This window comes from Herpailurus yagouaroundi, unplaced genomic scaffold, assembly GCF_014898765.1.
Source record: "Herpailurus yagouaroundi ecotype Mexico unplaced genomic scaffold, PumYag 201, whole genome shotgun sequence".
Taxonomy (NCBI): domain Eukaryota; kingdom Metazoa; phylum Chordata; class Mammalia; order Carnivora; family Felidae; genus Herpailurus; species Herpailurus yagouaroundi.
Window position 1 is genome coordinate 4,222,709 of NW_024412432.1, and position 17,879 is coordinate 4,240,587.

Consider the following 17,879-nt stretch of genomic DNA (forward strand, 5'->3'; position numbering starts at 1 on the left):
TTTTTATTTGTGAGAAAGTTCTTTAACTTTCTACCTCATACCGGCCCTCCCACTCAATCGAGCCTTTCTTTAAGGCAAATGGTTCTCAACTGGGGAAGATCTGCACCCCCCCCCCCCGGCGGGGGGGGTGGGATTTGCTAACACTTGTGACATTTGTATCGTCACAACTGGAAGGATGCTATAGGCATCTACTAGGTAGAGGCCAGGGATGCTGCTGACGGATGATGGGATTTTAAAAAATATTTTTAACGTTCACTTATTTTTGAGACAGAGAGAGGCAGGGCACGAGCAGGGGAGGGGCAGAAAGAGGGAGACACAGAATCTGAAACAGGCTCCAGGCTCTGAGCTGTCTTCACAGACCCGGATGGGGGGCTTGAACTCATGAACCAGGAGATCATGACCTGAGCCAAAGCCGAATGCTTAACCAATGGAGCCATCCAGGGGCCCCTGAAGGATGATGTTTTAACCAATTCATCCCGTAACAATAAGCTTCTCTTTTTGGAACGGCTTTAGATTTACAGAAAAATCATAAAGATAGGATGGGGAGGTCCCATATGATCCACCCTCAATTTCCCTATGATTAACAGCTTTTACCAGCATGGTACATTTATTGTAATTAATGAATCAATATTAGTAGATTATTATTAACTGCAGTCCAAACTTAATTCAGATTTCCTTAGTTTTCATCTAGTGCCCTTTTTCTATTTGATCATGGCATCCAGTATGGTACATTATATTTGGTTATATATATATATATATATATATATATCCTCGTTCTTCCTCAGTTTCCCTTGGCTGTGATAGTTTCTCAGACTCGTCTTCGTTTTGATGACTTTGACAGTTGGAGGAGTATTGGGCAGGTGCTTTGCCCAGTGTTTCTCAATTGGGATTTGTCTGATGTTTCTCTCATGACTAGTCTGGGGTTATGCATTTTTAGAGGAAAGACCAATAGAAATAAAGCACCGTTTTCATCACATCATATCAAATACCATCAACCTGACTTAATGACTGTTGATGTTGACCTGATCACCTGGTGGAGGTAGAGATTTTCAAGTTTCTCCATTGGAAAGCTGCTTCCCCCTGCCTCCTTTTTCCATACTGTCCCCTTCGAAGGAAGTCACCACGTGTGGCCCACACTTAAGAAGCAAGGAATTATGCTCCACCTCCTGGATTATCTACATAAATTACTTGGAATGCTTCAGCACTCCAAATGAAATTTGCCTCTTCCTCTTCACTTACTTACTTAATCATTGGTTTATATCAATCTGGACTCACGGATATTTATTTTATGTTCTGGATATAATGCCATATTATTTTGATGCTCCATTTTTTCCAGTTTTGGCCATTGGGAGCTCTTTCAGTTGGCTCCTGTGTCCCTGTGGCATACCCCCATTATTAGGTTGTTTTGTTTTGTTTGAGTGTTTCCCTACTTTCTGGCACTACAAGATGCTCTTGGCTAATCTTCTGCATTTCAATACCCCGGTCCAAGAATCAACCATTAACCCAAGGAGTCCTGCTTCCTTTCATTGGAGAATGGTATTCGAAACCAAGATTCGGGCATTGGGTGTGCTTGTTACTACCAAGGCCATCTTATTTTTCATTTAAAAAAAACCCTAAGAATATAGTGTGCCTTGAGATATTAGCCAGTAAAAGTATACATGTATATAATCTACAAATATATAAATAGAGTGGGAATACATGTCCCATTTTTTAACCCACCCGTAATGAAAACAATATTTGGCAACCATTCTTCCAAAAGGCTGTCATTCATGAGACTCGGCTCTAACAAACCCAAGTCTCTGTGATTCTCAGTATGATTTCATATTCCCAAGAGAGAGAATGTATTGCTCCAGAGCTGAGCTGTCTGCTTCTCAGCCCAGGGTGGTAAGACATGGCTTCCACAGCCCCACCCGTCTGAGTCAGGGGCAGGTCCCCAGGAGCTGGTACTGTGAACTGGGCAGCCTCCCCCAGGGATGCCCACTAAAGAGGGACACAAGGGCAGTGTGGTCAGAGGGAGAGGCAAGAGGAAGCCAGGGGTGCTGGGTAGGTGGATCTGAGCCAACACTGACGCAGACTCACTCTGATTCCTTCCTGGCCACATGCCTGGTTCCATGCCATGGTTCCACCATCACCTTGGGCAGCCATCTCCTGGATATGTGCCCCCTTTCACAAGGAACATCGAGGGAGAGACTGGGGATTGGCTACTGCCTCTCTGGCATGAGAACAAGAAAGAAACTCTACGCGCCCAAAGCACTCTCTAGGCTGAGAGAGTAATTTGTATCCGTGTAAACAAGAACCACGAAACATTACAGAAATGTGAGGACGACTGGCTGGGGGATGGGTCTACTCCCCTCACCACCCTCACCTCTCACTTTCTCCAGGAACTTGGTGCATCATCTCATTTGTCTTTTAAGCAATCAGTAGGAGAAAGGTAAATGCTGGGCCTCTGTTTCTCCTTTTATAAAATACAGTGGGAGCACCTGGCTGGCTCAGTCGGTAGAGTATGTAACTCTTGATCTCAGGGTCCTGAGTTCAAATCCCACCCCTGTGGATTAAGAAGACTGATAAAAGAGCTTGCTAAAAATAGATGACAGATGATGATAGATGGATGATAGATAGATAGATAGATAGATAGATAGATAAAAAAAAATACACTGAAAGGGGCGCCTGGGTGGCTCAGTCGGTTGAGCGTCCGACTTCGGCTTAGGTAATGATCTCACGGTCTGTGAGTTCGAGCCCCGCGTTGGGCTCTGTGCTGACAGCTCACAGCCTGGAGCCTGCTTCGGATTCTGTGTCTCCCTCTCTCTCTGCCCCTCCCCCACTCATGCTCTGTCTCTCTCTCTCTGTCAAAAATAAACATTTAAAACAATTAAAAAAAAAATACACTGAAAAACAAAGTGCCTTCCTCTTGCAGGGAACCTACCTAGAAACCTTATTGCTACCGCTGGCTATAAACACGGCAAACCGGAGTTGCTGACTAGTCCAGGAGTTTGACCTTGATTTTTAAGGTCAAACTGGAAATTCACTGGGATCTTGGCAGTGATTTGGGCGGAGGCCATGCTAACCGGAGGGAGAGATCCAGAACATTTTGTTCCACGTAGGACAGGATTGAGTTACCCCAAAGAGCAGCCTTCTGCCTGAGAAGTGGCCTAGACTTTTTCAACTTTCCTAAAAGGAGGAGGAAAAACAACATCTGGAAATTGTAAGGTGTCACGACCTGAGATGTCACCTCAGGTCTGTTGAAGAAGTATTCGTGAATACTTGACCATCTGCGCCCTGACCCAGAGTGGCCAGATCCATCTGGCTTCCAAGCTAGAACCTGCCTTCCACTCTTCCCTCTCGCCTCCGCTGGCCTCACTGAGCAGCCCTTGCGTCCCCAAGGTTTGAAGCTGGCATTCCAGCTGAGAAGACTCCCCCGCCCCACTACTTCTGTCCTCAGCGGATGCTGTCCTCACAAAACACTCACTCCCCACAGCCTGGCCAGGGAAACAAATGCGTGTCTGTCAGTGAATCCGCAAGACTTCAGTTTGGGGTTAAAAGCATAGAAAATCGTAGTATCGGTTATCAGTGTTGTAGCTCTAATGTTACCCTAGTCAAATCACTGCTGATTAAAACCAGCCCTGTTAATAAACCGCAGGCTTTACTTCCCTTCGAATGTCTATAACCACTTTCTTCAACCCCTATTAAAAGGCGAAACCCGAAGAAAAACACAGCTTTGGAGCCCAAGCGTTGCTTACTCCCCGGAGAAAAAAGAAAACAAGAGAGAATAGCTTTTTTTCCCCCCGCCCCCCCTCACCTTTCCCCCCACTTAATGGAGTCAAACTCTTTTCTGAAGTAGAGAGAGAAATCTGTAAAAGGCAGGCGGGCATGATCCGTGGCCTGCAACATTGGATCAGCTGCGAACAGTCCCCCTGCACCTCCTAAAACGAAGTCATTTGCCGGCAATTCCGTGAATCTGACTCATATCCTTACCTCCTTCTCCTCTCGCTTTCCCCTTAAGGGACTGATTTTTCCTCCCATCTAAGCCAAAAAGAATTTCTCTGGATTAAGGAGACTGATGAAAGCATTTTTAATATTTGAGTTCAGGTTTGCAAGCTCCATAAAACCAACGTTTCCCGTCGCCTGCTTTGTCTTCCCACCCCCCGCCCGGTCAGTTGTTTTTCTCCTTCATTTGCTCCACAGAAACCAGCTCAGGACCTTCTCCAGATGGGGTCTCCGGCCCCCTGGCAGCTTCCCCTGCAGAGCGGCCTGCTCTCCACCACCTCAGCTCTGCAGGCCCCAGATGCAGGATGTAACATCTTTCGAAAATCTTGGGGGTGGGGGTGGGGGTAACTTACATGACATCTTCCATGCTGATGCCATATGTCTTTCAAGTCAAGACTGGTTTGACAATGTGCTGAACTGCTCAGAGGGGAACCCGTTTCAAGCCTGGAGGGGAAAGTTTTGACAATTCATTCCAGGGAAAACTGGAACCTTCCCCCCCCCACCCCCCACCGCCTCCCTGCCTTTGACTAGTAGGAGGTAGAAAGGAGAGGAACAGTGTCTTCCCAGGGCAGGAAGATCATGGTCTTTGTTCTTTATTGTTCCCACATTTGCACCACGGATATACTGCTTTTCCCTCGCTTCCTGGATTCATGGTGGCTTTGCCAGTTTCACCTTCAATTCCAGAAACCTTGAATTTACCGCATGTAAACAGGCCTTTGCTGAGGTAACCTCACCAGTTGCTGAAATCCAGTTGAATTTAATGGTTCTTGGGAAGCATGGGGCCTCGTTCTAAATAAATAAATAAATAAATAAATAAATAAATAAATAAAAATAAAAGTGCCAATTGGGCCACCCTGCTACTGTTCCAAGGCTGGGGGATGAGGTCTAATCACTCCATTGAGCAACAACCTCATACCGGGCAACGGTTTGGCCTCATTGTCATACCCTCGCTTCTGGGGGAAGCATCGTTGTGAAACAGTAAAAACCATCTGCCATCAAATGCCTCATTCTGACATGTTCCATCTCTTTTCATATCCGGTCCCATCACTGTCCACAAGATAATTGTTTTCAGATGATGGGAATGTATTAAATGGCGCACTCACTGAAAGAGTGGGGTGTGTGTCCGTGTGTGTTTTATGATCAGCTCTTCGAAAGAGGGTGTGACAGATGTCATCTCCAGGTACAATGCCCTGAAGAGACTCACTGACACAGAACAACCAATCAGCGCAATGAATCGTGGGACAAGATGGTGCCTCTAATGCAGGAGGGACGAACCCTTTTCTCTAGATGAGTAGATTTTAAAATGTGAGTCCCCTGGGTGGCTCAGTCAGTTAAGTGTCTGACTCTTGATTTCAGCTCAGATTTCATGAGATCAAGCCCCACTTTGGACTCTGTGCTGACAGCACGGAGCCTGCTTGGGATTCCCTCTCTCCCTCTCTTTCTGCCCCTCCCCCACTTGCTCATGCGTGTGCTCTCTCTCTTTCTCTCTCTCTCTCAAAGTGAATACACAAACATTTTTCAAAAATAATTTTAAAAGTGGGATTCCCCTATTTTTCTCAGTGGGTATGCTCTAACAATGTTAGAATTTATGACATTAATCATAGCTACAATGTTCATTGTAAATATGACCTGGTTTTTATTTGAAGTATTTTATAAGCATAATTTCTAATCGTGTCAATAACACTTCAAAGCAGGTTTATTGGATATCACTTCATAAATGAGAAGTTAAGTCCCAGAGATTCATCAACTTGCCCCCAGCAATGCAGTTATTAAGTGGCGGACTTGAGATTCACGTCAATATCAATGAGCTCTGAGGCTCCTAGTGTGTTGAGTTTAAAATATGTCTACAAATGCTTCGATACTTCTCTCAGCAAAGGTGGACGCTAATTTTTCTCCCCTTAAAAGTACATTGTGCTTAGCGGCTCGTTTCTAATAAAGAGAATATGGCGGAAGGCGGGTGTGTGACTCCCAAAATTAGGTCAAGCCACTGTGGCTTCCCGCTTGCTCTCCATCTCTCCTCAGTTCACTCTGGGGGAAGCTGGCTGCCATATCATGAGGACACTCAAGCAGCGCCATGGAGAGGCCCATGTGACAAGGAGCAGAGAATTCCTGCGACAGCCCTGTGACAGAGCCACCTTGGAAGCAGATCTTCCAGCCCCAGCCAAGCCCTCAAATGACCACAACCCCAGCTGACATTGTGACTGCAGCCTCGTGAGACACCATGAGCCAGAACCACCCAGCGTGGCCACCCTAAATTCTGATCCACAGAAACCACGCGATAACTCTTTGTTGTTTTAATCTGCTAAATGTATGCGAAATTAGATCACTGATGCACATGTTTTTCTCCTAAATCATATTCCCTCAAAAGCAATTCCATTTGCCCTTGTGTGTCCAATGGCATACAAAATTAAGTGGGACAGGGACATAAAAGCCCCTTTCCATCCTTCTCTGGATTCGACACATTTAAAAACATTTACCAAGTGCCCTGTCTGATCACTATGCCTGTACAAAGAATCACAAAGAGCTGAAGTTGACTGTCTGTGTTTGAATTCATTTTTGCATAGTCCAGACCAAAGACACAGAGCAGTGTTGAGTTCTTGAGTGGGAGCTTCAACCTCCCAAAATTTCCAAACAATAAAAGAGAAGGTCTCATCCCACCAGGCCTTGAATGTTATGGCAAGACCCTTTGTACTGGACTGGTACCACTTGACTAAGAGGCTTGGAGACTGACCACTTGTGATCAGTAGAACACTTCCCCCCGGATGGAATAAATGACCCCCGCGTGTCTCTCAAACTCCCACTGAAGGCTGAGGAAATTTGGGGGTATCCAGACATCCCCATGCTCAGGACTCTCTCAGTGCTTTTCTCCTCTGGGGCTGGGCCCAGCCCTTGATAAAAACACCAAAATAGCCTGAGAAATGTACACGCTGCAAGTGAACTTGCTACCACAGACAGAATCCGATATGACACAGCCAAAAAGTTCAAAGAGCCTGGACAAGTTCCCAAACTTTATCAGGATTTCTGAGACATCCAAACTCATTCTTCCTGTGACTGCTTTTCCAGTGCTTAGAAGTTCTTGCACGGAAGATTAAAAATGTGGAGGTTTTGCCTCTTTATAGAGCTGCAAATAAAATATCCCCAAGAGAAGGTCTCCTTAATGAATAAACACATGACTTTCATTTGCCTGGCTCTGCAAAAGTGCTTTTAAAGTAATCCAGGCGAAATCTCTGTAGACCACCACTCGCAGGCTGTTGGCTCCCCCCCCGGTCTTAGCATGAGGATAACACACACCATGGTTTTTCCCTTTCTTTTTTTAATCAAATGCATTACAACATGCTATTTCTCCTGGGGCTGGGTTTCTCCAGATGGTTTTCCAGCACCACTGTGGACTCCATTCAGAAGGAAATGGAACAGAGTTTCCCAGTGTAGTGCCTTAAATCAGTTTGTTTTTCCCAGGTCTCTGTGCATGCTGACCTCACGTTTCACTGCGCTCTGAGAGAATTGAGTCTCTGTCACACCACACTGGATCACGCATGTCTGGGACTATGCATTAATGCCAAAATGAAAGTAGCTTCCTTTCCTCATGGTGGGGCAGGAAGAGGGAGGAGGCGAATAACCTAAGGCCAAAACAATGCCTTGAGCTTCTTTTGTGCTAGATTCAAAGTAGCCATTTAATAGTTGGCTCAAACCATAAAATATACCTAGGTAAGATTTTTTATGATTCCGTCCAGTTTGTAACCGTCTTGCCTTGAAAATCCTATGACAGCACAAGTAACACAGCAACCTGTTCATTCTGCACGCACCCCACACCCTCCATACCAACAGCTCCAGACTAGTCCCAGGCAAAGCTCACGCCTCTCTTTCCTCCAGGATGACCATGGGCCCTAAGTGAAAATCTCCCTTCAGCAGCTGAAAGTAACAGTGGACCTGTACCCTCTCCTCGAAATCCATTACGTCAAGCCCAAAGCACAGAAGAAACCCTTCCTTCTGGTGACATACATACACAGTCCCTGACATCTCCAGCAGACGATTCTTATCTGCATCGATATTAGGCTAATAGATAACATCAACAGACAGCACCGTTTATTAGATAGTTACACTGTGCCAGGCATTGTGCTGTAGGTATCGTGTTAACCCCTCATAACAATCTGTGAAGTGGGCCCCTGAAGCTGGCGGGGGGTGGGGGGCGGGGGAGGTTATCTAATGTCTCCAAAGCCACGGAGTTAACAGGAAGTTGAGTGTAAGGTGCAGGGAACCTAAACCTGAACGAGACACGGGTGAAGAACAAAAGGGTAGACAGCGAAAATTCCGGCGCCCTATGATAGATCCCAGAGTAGAGTCAGGTGGAAACTGCTGTCCCAGAAAAGGGTGTGAATAACTGGGTCGGGTGCATGGATGGGAAAGGGAGAGAGGAGAAGTTCTCAGAAGCCGGGATGCTTGAGCTGGATCGTGAACACTGAGTAGATGTTGACAAGGCTGACATGGAGAAAGGGCACGGCAAGAGGCTGGAGGCGTATTCTAGACGATGACACATCATGCCTCGAGGCCCAAAGAACGTAATGGGGTTCAGAACTGCACATGGCTTGGTTCCATGGGAGCACAGTATATCTGAAAAGAGAGAACGGAGTGAAAACGCGGTCAGGTGCCCTGAGATCAGATTTCGAAGGCTTTTTATGCCCTCCTAAGGGTTCTGCACGTACACCGTGGGTGACAAGCATGCTCTCCGAGGCAGTCACTATAAATCTGTGTCTCGAGAAGTTATCTCTGGAAACAGCATGAACTTGAGGCAGGGTGACCAGTTGTTTGTTTTAAGGAATCTGTAACTGAGACTGAGAGGAGGGAGAAATACATAATATATTTAGGAGGAGACAAGATAGCACATGCGAGCACGGAGGCAAGGCAATTAGTGGTGGCAAGCAAGTTGGATTCTAGGGTAGCAGCAATGCTGCGGGGTGGATGGTAGCAACCTAAAGAATGCAAGGGAAAACAGTGCCGTTTTTGTTGGGGGCGGGGGGGCATGTAGAGTCAAGGTTGTATTACATTGCGTTTGCTGTGAAACACTGACACCTTCCATCTGAACACCATCAGGAGGTCCCTCTGAGAGAATCTGGAAGGTACTGGCCGAGACAGAGCAATCAGTCTGATTCTGAAACCCTTCGGGAGGAAAGCTGACATCCGAATCTTTCGCATCCCTTGAGAGCAGAGTAGAAAGGATCTGTGTGAAACCTACATCATTCGATGGAGGACGGGGAGCGCTTGGAGCAGAAATCCCCTGCTTTCGCAGCCACCTTCACTGTCCTGCTCCTGTCTCAGCCCCTTAGCCAGACGCTGCGGTCAGGAATCCTCGGTGCACTGAAGAATGACACCCAAGTAGGACCCACAGCCCCTCTGCCCAGCTGAAGCCTATACTTGGAAGCAGAGACGCTGTAGAAAGGTCTATAGTTCAACTCAGCGTACATGAATTTGGCACCTGTCATGTACCAGTCACTGCACAGAGCATTGCGACTCGGAGCTAAGACCATGATCCCTGACCTAAAGGAGTTCCCAGACTGTGCAGAAGAGGCGAAGGGTGGGAATAAGTGAAAAAGAGGACGTGGAGAAAAAGCAGGTCTGGAGGAGCGCATTAGGGGATAGAGTCCTCCTTGTCCAAGCTCAACCTGACCAAATCCTGCTCACAGTCAAAGACACACCCAGGCCTGGAACCCGAGACACAATCAGAAAAACTTTCATCGTCATACCAAGGTGGCCAAAACATTTATTGCCGCGTGTTTCTCCTTCATGACGTCCGTGGTATTTATCGCAGGCAAAATCACTTAACCACTTGGTGACCATTTACCTCATTTGTCTCCCCAAGCTGGCCTGGGTATATCTTGCTCGTCACCGTATCCCCTTTGCTTGGCCTAGTTCTGGGTACCGAATTGGTGCTTAGGAAAACACTTGTTAAAGGGAAAGCTTCTAAGGGAATTGAGGGAGGAAAGAGACCGCTTCTTAGGCAAATGGAAGAATATCATGCCCCGTAAAGGCCAGCCAGCCCCCTCCCCCGGCAGACAGATGCCAAGGATGTAGCATTTCACAGGTCAGACTGGCTTCTCAAGTCCTTTCTTCTGGCCTGAAATTTCTCACAAAGATTACCACTCTAAGCAGTAAAACTTAGGAATCCGCCTTGAAACAAACATACTCTAGTAAATATTATTCCTCTCCCTGGGATGCATTCCCCCTTTATTTCTCCTCTTGGATTTTCATTCCTGAGACTTTATCCTCTCAATGCTTTCTGCCCGTAAATCATCTGTGTCCATTTCAAAGGCTCCAGCTATCCATGACCGCTGGAGAATTACAATGGAACGCAGCTCTTGACTCTGGCCCCTTGATTCTTGCATGCCGTCCTGGTAATGTGGCTCACTGAGAGCAACGTAGAGCCTCTGTGGATTAGGTTGGAGCCCGGCTTGCACGGGGGTGAGCTCGTGTGCAGGTGGACTTCTAGGACCTGAAGTAAAGCACAGGGGAAGCGAAAAGGCAGAATTAGCTGACATGTGAAACTTGATTCTGGTTTCAGACATGCTCCACGAAGGCGAGGCATGCAAATTGCCCATCTTTGTTGAGACAGGGCCTCACCCAGCACTTGGCATAGAGTAGGCCGTGGGCAAATGTTTGGTGAACTGAACTGAGCATGTACCACTACCTCAAAGGTTCTAGACATCTGTCTATGGGACCAAGATAGCAAATATCTAAGATGAAATGAAAATTTTCATCCCTAAAAAGCTTATACGGTACTACAAGGCCATGCTTCAACTGGTAGAGCCAAGAAAGTTAATAAGCTTTCCACCAAATGTCTTTTGGCTCCAAAGAATGTAGAGCGCCCCAACATACACACACACACACACACACACACACACACACACACACACACACGCTCTTACGTAAGTGCATGCACGCACCCTCAGGGAACATGAGAGTTCCAGATAAACAAAGTATGTTCAAGCGAAGGTAAAAATCGGTAAGAAAAGTGAGTGCTGCCTATTAGAGGTACTGAGAACGAGCTGACGGCAGCCAGACTCTAGCTCGTGGATTTCCTTTCTCCACTCCCCTTCTCTGCATGACCAGCACATGCTTAGCTCCCACCACAGAGACTCTCTTGACCATTCTCACACTTAGGTGTGCTGCTTTCTTAGAACCACAACAAACGTTAAGTCAGGCGAAGGGCCAAACAAGCGGGCTCTAGAAAGATGATGCTAGTTGGTGAACCCATGAGACAGGCGCTTAATCTTATATGCCTTTCATCTTCAGAACCTACCAGATGCTAAGTGCTTCCTCTCACTTTGTCTAAAATCCAAATGACGGGCCACACAGAGCATTTCCTCCTCCCAGCTGACCTCACTCACCTTCTACCTCTCGTCTGTGCTCACTGTGCTCCACATACACTGATCCTTCTTCAGTCCCTCGAACAAACCACACGTATCCCACCCCAGGGCCTTTGCAAGTGTTGCGCCTCGTGCCCAGCCTCCCTTGCCCACTTCATGTGACTGATTGCTCATCGTTCAGGTGGAAGGTCACTCGTCTCCTCCCCGGAGAGGTGCCTCCCGACCACTCCATCATCCCCTGGACACCGGTTACTCTCTATTATACTGTGCTGATAGCACATAGAGCTCATCATCATCTAGAATAATGGTATTTGTCGATTTACTTATTTATTCTCTGCTTATTTTCCCCCACTAAGTTGTGAATTCCATAGAAGCACCAGCCTTGCCTTTTTCTGTTAACCTCTGTAACTCCAAACTTCGGTAAAGCGTTAGGTACATAATCGACTCTCAGCGAAGGTCTATTGAATGAATAACTTAAGAACAGATATTTATGTGATGATATTGACAAATGTGTTCTCTAGATGAGTTAATATATGTAAAATACTCAAAAGAGTGCCTGGAGTATAGAAACCACACAACGTGCTATATTTTATTACTATGTCTGCACTTGGGATGGGGTGGGGGGTTCTTATTAGTTTCCATTCCCCTCTCAGACACCTAGTTACAGCTTTTTTTCTACCCCCCTCTTATCAATCCTTTCTTCCTATCCCTCCCTCTATGCATGTGGTCGAAGAATTCCTCATATTAACTGATGGGCTAAGAAGTATATATGGGACCACTACTTTTTTTCTTAGTATTCCAAATATCACACTGGGATATTTCACAGCTTACAGATCAGATATTTCCTTTAAAGTCAGTGCTAAAGACCCAGCTTTGGCAAAAGTTTAATAATTACCTAACTCTCCTATATTCACTAAAACTATGCATCTACAGAAAAAGCAAAATAGGTAACATTTGTCTTGCTCCAGCCCAGTCCAAGCTTACTGTGTGTTGTACCCTCTCCACTTTCCTGGGTAGCCTGTGCCCTCATTACATGATCTTTCCCAGCTATCCCATTGGAATTCACCTTTGAAAATGAATTTTGTATCAGTCATTTACTATTTAGTAAGAACTGTAGTCAAAGTGCTACATCTGTAGAAGTACTTGTCTCTCATATCTCATTTTTAAATGGTAAAATGAAAGGAAGTCACTGAAGAAGAAATTTCAAGAATCTGTGAGCATATAGGGCAGAAAATATTTGGGAGGAGTAAAGGGAAATTTTTGACTTCTAAATGAGTCATCACTGACCCATCCAACAGATATGAAAAGCCAACGTGGGTCCATGTTTCCTCAGGTGTCCTTAGGTTTTTTGATATTTCAGAGACAACACCTTTGGGTAGAATTCTTTCTAAGGGATTGCCGAATTTACTAATTAAAATCATGCTAAGTGTACTCATCAGATGGGATGGCATCCCATCGTCTATAGCCCTTTTACAAATATGTGAGAAAAAAATGACTATAAACTCAAAAGGTCCTAAGATACTTTTAGCTTGTCCCAAACACTGCATTTTCTCCCTGCTTATATTCAGAGATAATAATAGTTAACAAGCTTATTTTGGAGCAGTCTTTCCCTTTCTTCTAGCTATGGGCCCATCTGTTCTGCATATAAATTTGGCCTCTACCTCCACATCATTACATTGTGAAACAGCGCTGTCTGTGACTTCGCTGCAGCACGCAAGAGATTTCATTGTGAAATTCTCTCGTGGGTGGAGTTGTCTGTTTCAACTCTTTAGCACATTCTCTGGCTATATAAGCTGAAATGGAATCTAGGATTTAGACAAAGTTTCTTATAAACTTGGTTTACTCAACAAACACACATAAACCCCCTCTCCTCTCCCCAAATGTTTCATCAGGATGGATGAAGCCCCTTGCTGAATAGGTCTTGGCCCTCCCCGAGGAGCATTCTAGAACAAATAAGGAGATGCACACCTACCCTATAGTGCTGACCCCTGGAGTAGGTAAACTGTAGAACAAAAATCATTTATATTCACTAGTTAGCCTCCCTCTCCTTTAAATTACAGGACAGACGGGACCTCAACATAGATTCTTGGGTTCATTAAGAATGTCACACAATCTTGTAACAGGAGCTTGGAGACCATCTAAATCTTCTCAGCCATAAATGCCAGCCGCTCTGTCACTTCTCTGAGATCATCTGCTTTGTAAGTGGCAGGTCTGGACTCCAAACCAAGTTTCTGCCTCCTTGCATTCAGGGTCCTTCAAAAGCCAAGTATTCTTGGGGTTTTTACTGCAGAGAATATATATATATAGTTTGTCAGTGCCACCTCTACAGAGCAGGAAGTGAAACAGAAAGTTAGATCACTCTCTAGAATGTTCAGGCAATTCAGGCAAGATGAGAGGATTATTTTCCCTCTAACTGATAAAGAAAAGTCAACTCATGTGAACTCCAACCAAGAAAATGTAAGGCTGTGGGCTTTTATGTTATTTATCTCACTATTTATAAGAAAGTTAATACACTTCGAGAAAGGTACTACAAAATGTGAAATCTCCTGAATATAACTGGTCTCATGGTCATCGTTCCAGAAAGAATATTTGCCTTTCTAGTGCTCAGCTCCTTTCTGCATTGCGTTAGTCCTAGCAAAAGGGAACATTTCCAGTTCCCGCTCACAACGCAGAATGCCTCCCTCGGAGGCTTGCACTTCCAAGTAAAATTTAAGGCCCAGAAGCAGACTCCAATGAATATAGAAACCACACACTCACTGGAAAGTTCTTACTCACCCTCAACAGTGTTTCCTTTTCCTGGGCTGCCCATGCCTTGAGCTGCACATAAGTGCAGGGACTACACCATCTACAGCCAAGGGAAGGTAAGCATGGTTGTCTTCTTCCACTGCCTGCAGGAGAGGTCTTAGGAGGTGCTACCTCAACACTGTGGACTGCAGAAAGTGATTTTCTTCTCTTTCCCATCCTCCCCACCCCTTCTCAGAAGTAGAGCCCCTTCTAAACTAGAGGTGGAAGTGGGGATCACCAGCAGGCACAGGCTGTGTCTGACTTACAGGTGGTATTCACTTTGGGGTTTTGAAACAGAAATCCAGAACAAGGCAATTCCTGAGTTCAGCTTTTTCTTCTGAGCAGGTCCCTCCTCCGAAAATTCATATTCTCTACTTTCAACCAATTCTTCATTCCCTATGTCTAAGTCACCCATCCTTAGGCCAATGGGTGGCATAGCTCTTTGCCTCGTCTAAGGAGAACCATAATTTCTAGTGATCATTCACTCACTCAACAACTATTTATTAACAATCATACTCTTTGTCAAGCACAAAATAGACACAGTCCTTGACCCTACAGTGGCTTCTAGAGACAGACAATAAACAAGGACAAACACTGATATAGTATGTATTTTATATTGTAGACATATGTATTATTAGATATTATATTTCATGTGTAACTCAATTATATATACACATACATATTCACCCTCAAAGCCTGTATTATATGTGTATGTCTCTCTATATATAATATTAAATTATGATATGTGCTATAAGAATAATTTTTTAAGTTTTAGGAGAAAGAAGAACTGAGGAAATCCACCCTATATTGAGCGGTGAGGAAAAAGAGGGGACTTTTCATCTATGACTCACAGAGTGAAGTGGATGAGAAGAAGGATGACAAGACCAGGCAGTGGGAGCAAGAGGCACACAGATCCTGAGGAAGGAGAAAGTGCTTGAACCACTTTCTGACCCTTATCAAGATCATTCCTCCTCCTTCTGTGGTTCTCCGTATTCTTCCTTTCTTTCCCCGTACCTCTCTCAGCATTTTCTCTGGGCTTTCCTTGGCTATTGATCTAGATCTCTTAGCTCCTTTGAGTCTAAGGACTCTTGAAGATGTCTTCCAGCCATGAGCTCCTTATTCCAACCTTTCCCTATGAAAAGTCATCTCAAGGGTATTGAATACCCAGCTCAAGGGTATTCAAGAAGACATATTTTGCAGAGAAACTTTTCTTAGCAGTCTTCTGGATGTGAAACAGGTAAATGGCCTGGTCTTGTCTGAGGACAAAGCTTCTTTACACACATCGTTGTGTGCAAGGAAAACCCATTTCAAAGGGCCATGAAAAGACAGCTCTTTGGAACTGCCTACATATGGAGATTTGGAGAAAACCCAAACACGTGAGTATAGACAGATGGTGGCTTTCTTTCTTTCTTTCTTTTTTTTTCCTTTCTCAAGTAAAAGAAAACTTCAACTAAGAAAGCTTTCCTCAAAGGTTCTTAATCTGGAAACCTATAGAATAAAGATCCAAAAAGATCATCAGAATCTATGAACACCCTAAAAATTACATGCAAAAATTTTCTCTATGTCTTGTATGTGAATTTTTCTGGAGAATAGGGGTCCGAAAGTTTCACTGTGTTTCAAAGAGGTCCAGTGGTTTGTGTGAAAACCTGACACTTAAAGAAAAAGATGTTGTTCTGCATGAAGACATTCCAGCCCTTGTCACTTCCTCCATGCATACCTCTCCTGAAATCCCCAAAGGGATTCCATGAAGCCCCCAGGACTCTGCAGAGCACAGTTTTTAAGCTCTTGCTGTAAGACCCACCTAAATAAAATCCTAAAATCAAGAGTTTCGAGCTGTTTTTTGTCCATAGACATTCCCTTCAACATCTTTGGATGGCATATTGCAGGCGTGCCAAAATAAGGAACTTATAAAGCAGTTAGGGGAGACTAATGTTTGCTAGTAGCTTGGGGACTTTTGCTCAATCTTTTGTCTAGAAGCAGGCTAGTTCATTCATGAAAATAGGTTAAATATATACCCAGACACATCTCTTAGTTAACTACGATAGCAGGAATTAATGCATCTTCTGAGTCAATAACACCTAAATATTTTAACCTCTCTTAGAGTTATTTAAAAAAAAAAAAAGCTGTTTTATAGTCAAATAAAAATTTTACTTCAGTCCTAAATATACAGAAGATAAAACACGAGGATGAGGGGGAAACATAGGATAGTGTTGATCAGGTTGATACTACCCAAATGATAAGAAAGACCATCATGATCACTTTGATCATTTTAAGCATTCAAAATATTTATCTAAAAAGATTTTGAGATGCGAGGCATATGCAAAATGTTGGTAGCAGTCTGGGTTCTTGATGGCAAACAACAGAAATAGGCATTGATTGACTCAAGCAAAACAAGGGATTCATCGAATGGGTGTTAGGTATCTCAAGGAACCTAGGAGAAGCCCAGAGAACAAGAGTTGGAGAGAACCTAGGAAGGCAAAGGACAGCCACAATCTAGCCACCAGAACTATCTCCTTACTGCATGCCCAATGGCGCCAGGGACAATGGACACTTGCTGTCATCACCGCTCCACCAAAAACCCCTCCAGTCCATGGTGCTGGACACTAGTCCCTGCAGCTGCACCCAGGACTAGTCTCCAACAACCCTGATCACAAAGACCCTCTGGAGATTCAATATCTGACTCAACTTCCACCCATCCTGGAATTCCTTCCAAAACAGGAAACCATTGGGATAGTGGGCAGTTAAATTTTTTTCTTCCAAAAGTCCTTAGCAATATTACACTAGAAGATGTGAGTGAGGGGGCGTTTGGGTGGCTCAGTTGGTTGAGCTTCTGATTTAGGCTCAGGTCATGATCTCATGAGTTGGAGCCCCACATCAGGCTCACTACTGCCAGCCCACAGAGCCCACTTCAAATCCTCTGTCTCCCCCTCTCTTTCTGTCCCTCCCCCACTCATGTTCTCTCTCTCTCTCTCTCTCTCTCTCAAAAATAAGTAAACATAAAAAAAGAAAATGTGAGTGAGGATATAGATGTGGTAAGAAAAAGAAATTTTATGACCTTCACATGGCATTAGGATCTCTTCTAGGAAGCAGCCATAAGTTGAGTTCGATACCTTGTTAATTGCCAAGGTGGAAGGTAAGGCTTGTAAACCTCTCTGGGCCTGAGCCAGGCCTTACAGGAGAGGGGTCATCATGCTGCATAAAGAAAGGAGGCCAGCTGGAGCTGGGACCATCTTTTATTTATGATTTCTATTCCCAAAATACCTAGCTCAAAAGAGATATTTGTACATCTTTAATTGATTTTATTAGTAGTAGAATAAGCTACTTCTGGTCAAGTATCAACTAATTTTCTTCTTTCTCCATCATCTCCTTACAGAAGATTATATCCATTTACATCATTTGTGGGATTTCTCTTTCTTGTGAGTATTGTAAATCAAATCTCAAACCACTAAGGTGGATAGGTCAGGGATCGAGAGCTCCATTTTCCAATAAATGCACCCAAGAATTAAGCAACGGAACCCATGAAATTTAAAAATCATGGAATTCTATTCAGCTCTACAAGAGAAAAAAAATTCTGCCATTTGCAACAACATGGATGAATCCGGAGGACATTTGGCTAAGTAAAAAAAAGCAAGACAAAGAAAAACAAATACCACATGATTTTACTTATATATGGAATCTAAAAGAATCAAACTCATAGAAGCAGAGAGTAGAATGGTGATTGCCAGGGGTGTGGGGAGAGGTGGTAAGGGGTAC

The 17,879-nt window shown here is 44.5% G+C and overlaps 2 long non-coding RNA genes across 13 annotated transcripts in view; both read right to left on the bottom strand.

The window, feature by feature from the left end:
* The window catches only part of LOC121014196 (uncharacterized), a 31,726-nt gene extending 22,196 nt beyond the window's left edge, over positions 1-9,530 (bottom strand). For all 12 annotated transcript variants that reach the window (XR_005783098.1, XR_005783095.1, XR_005783100.1 and 9 more), the window contains exons 1-3: positions 9,025-9,530; positions 4,684-4,773; positions 4,338-4,428 (exon numbers count right to left, since the gene is read on the bottom strand). This is a non-coding gene — a long non-coding RNA (uncharacterized LOC121014196). The remainder of the gene's footprint in view (positions 1-4,337; positions 4,429-4,683; positions 4,774-9,024) is intronic.
* Positions 9,531-10,279: 749 nt separating this feature from the next.
* The window catches only part of LOC121014197 (uncharacterized), a 36,920-nt gene continuing 29,320 nt past the window's right edge, over positions 10,280-17,879 (bottom strand). The window contains exon 2 of the long non-coding RNA XR_005783101.1: positions 10,280-10,468. This is a non-coding gene — a long non-coding RNA (uncharacterized LOC121014197). The remainder of the gene's footprint in view (positions 10,469-17,879) is intronic.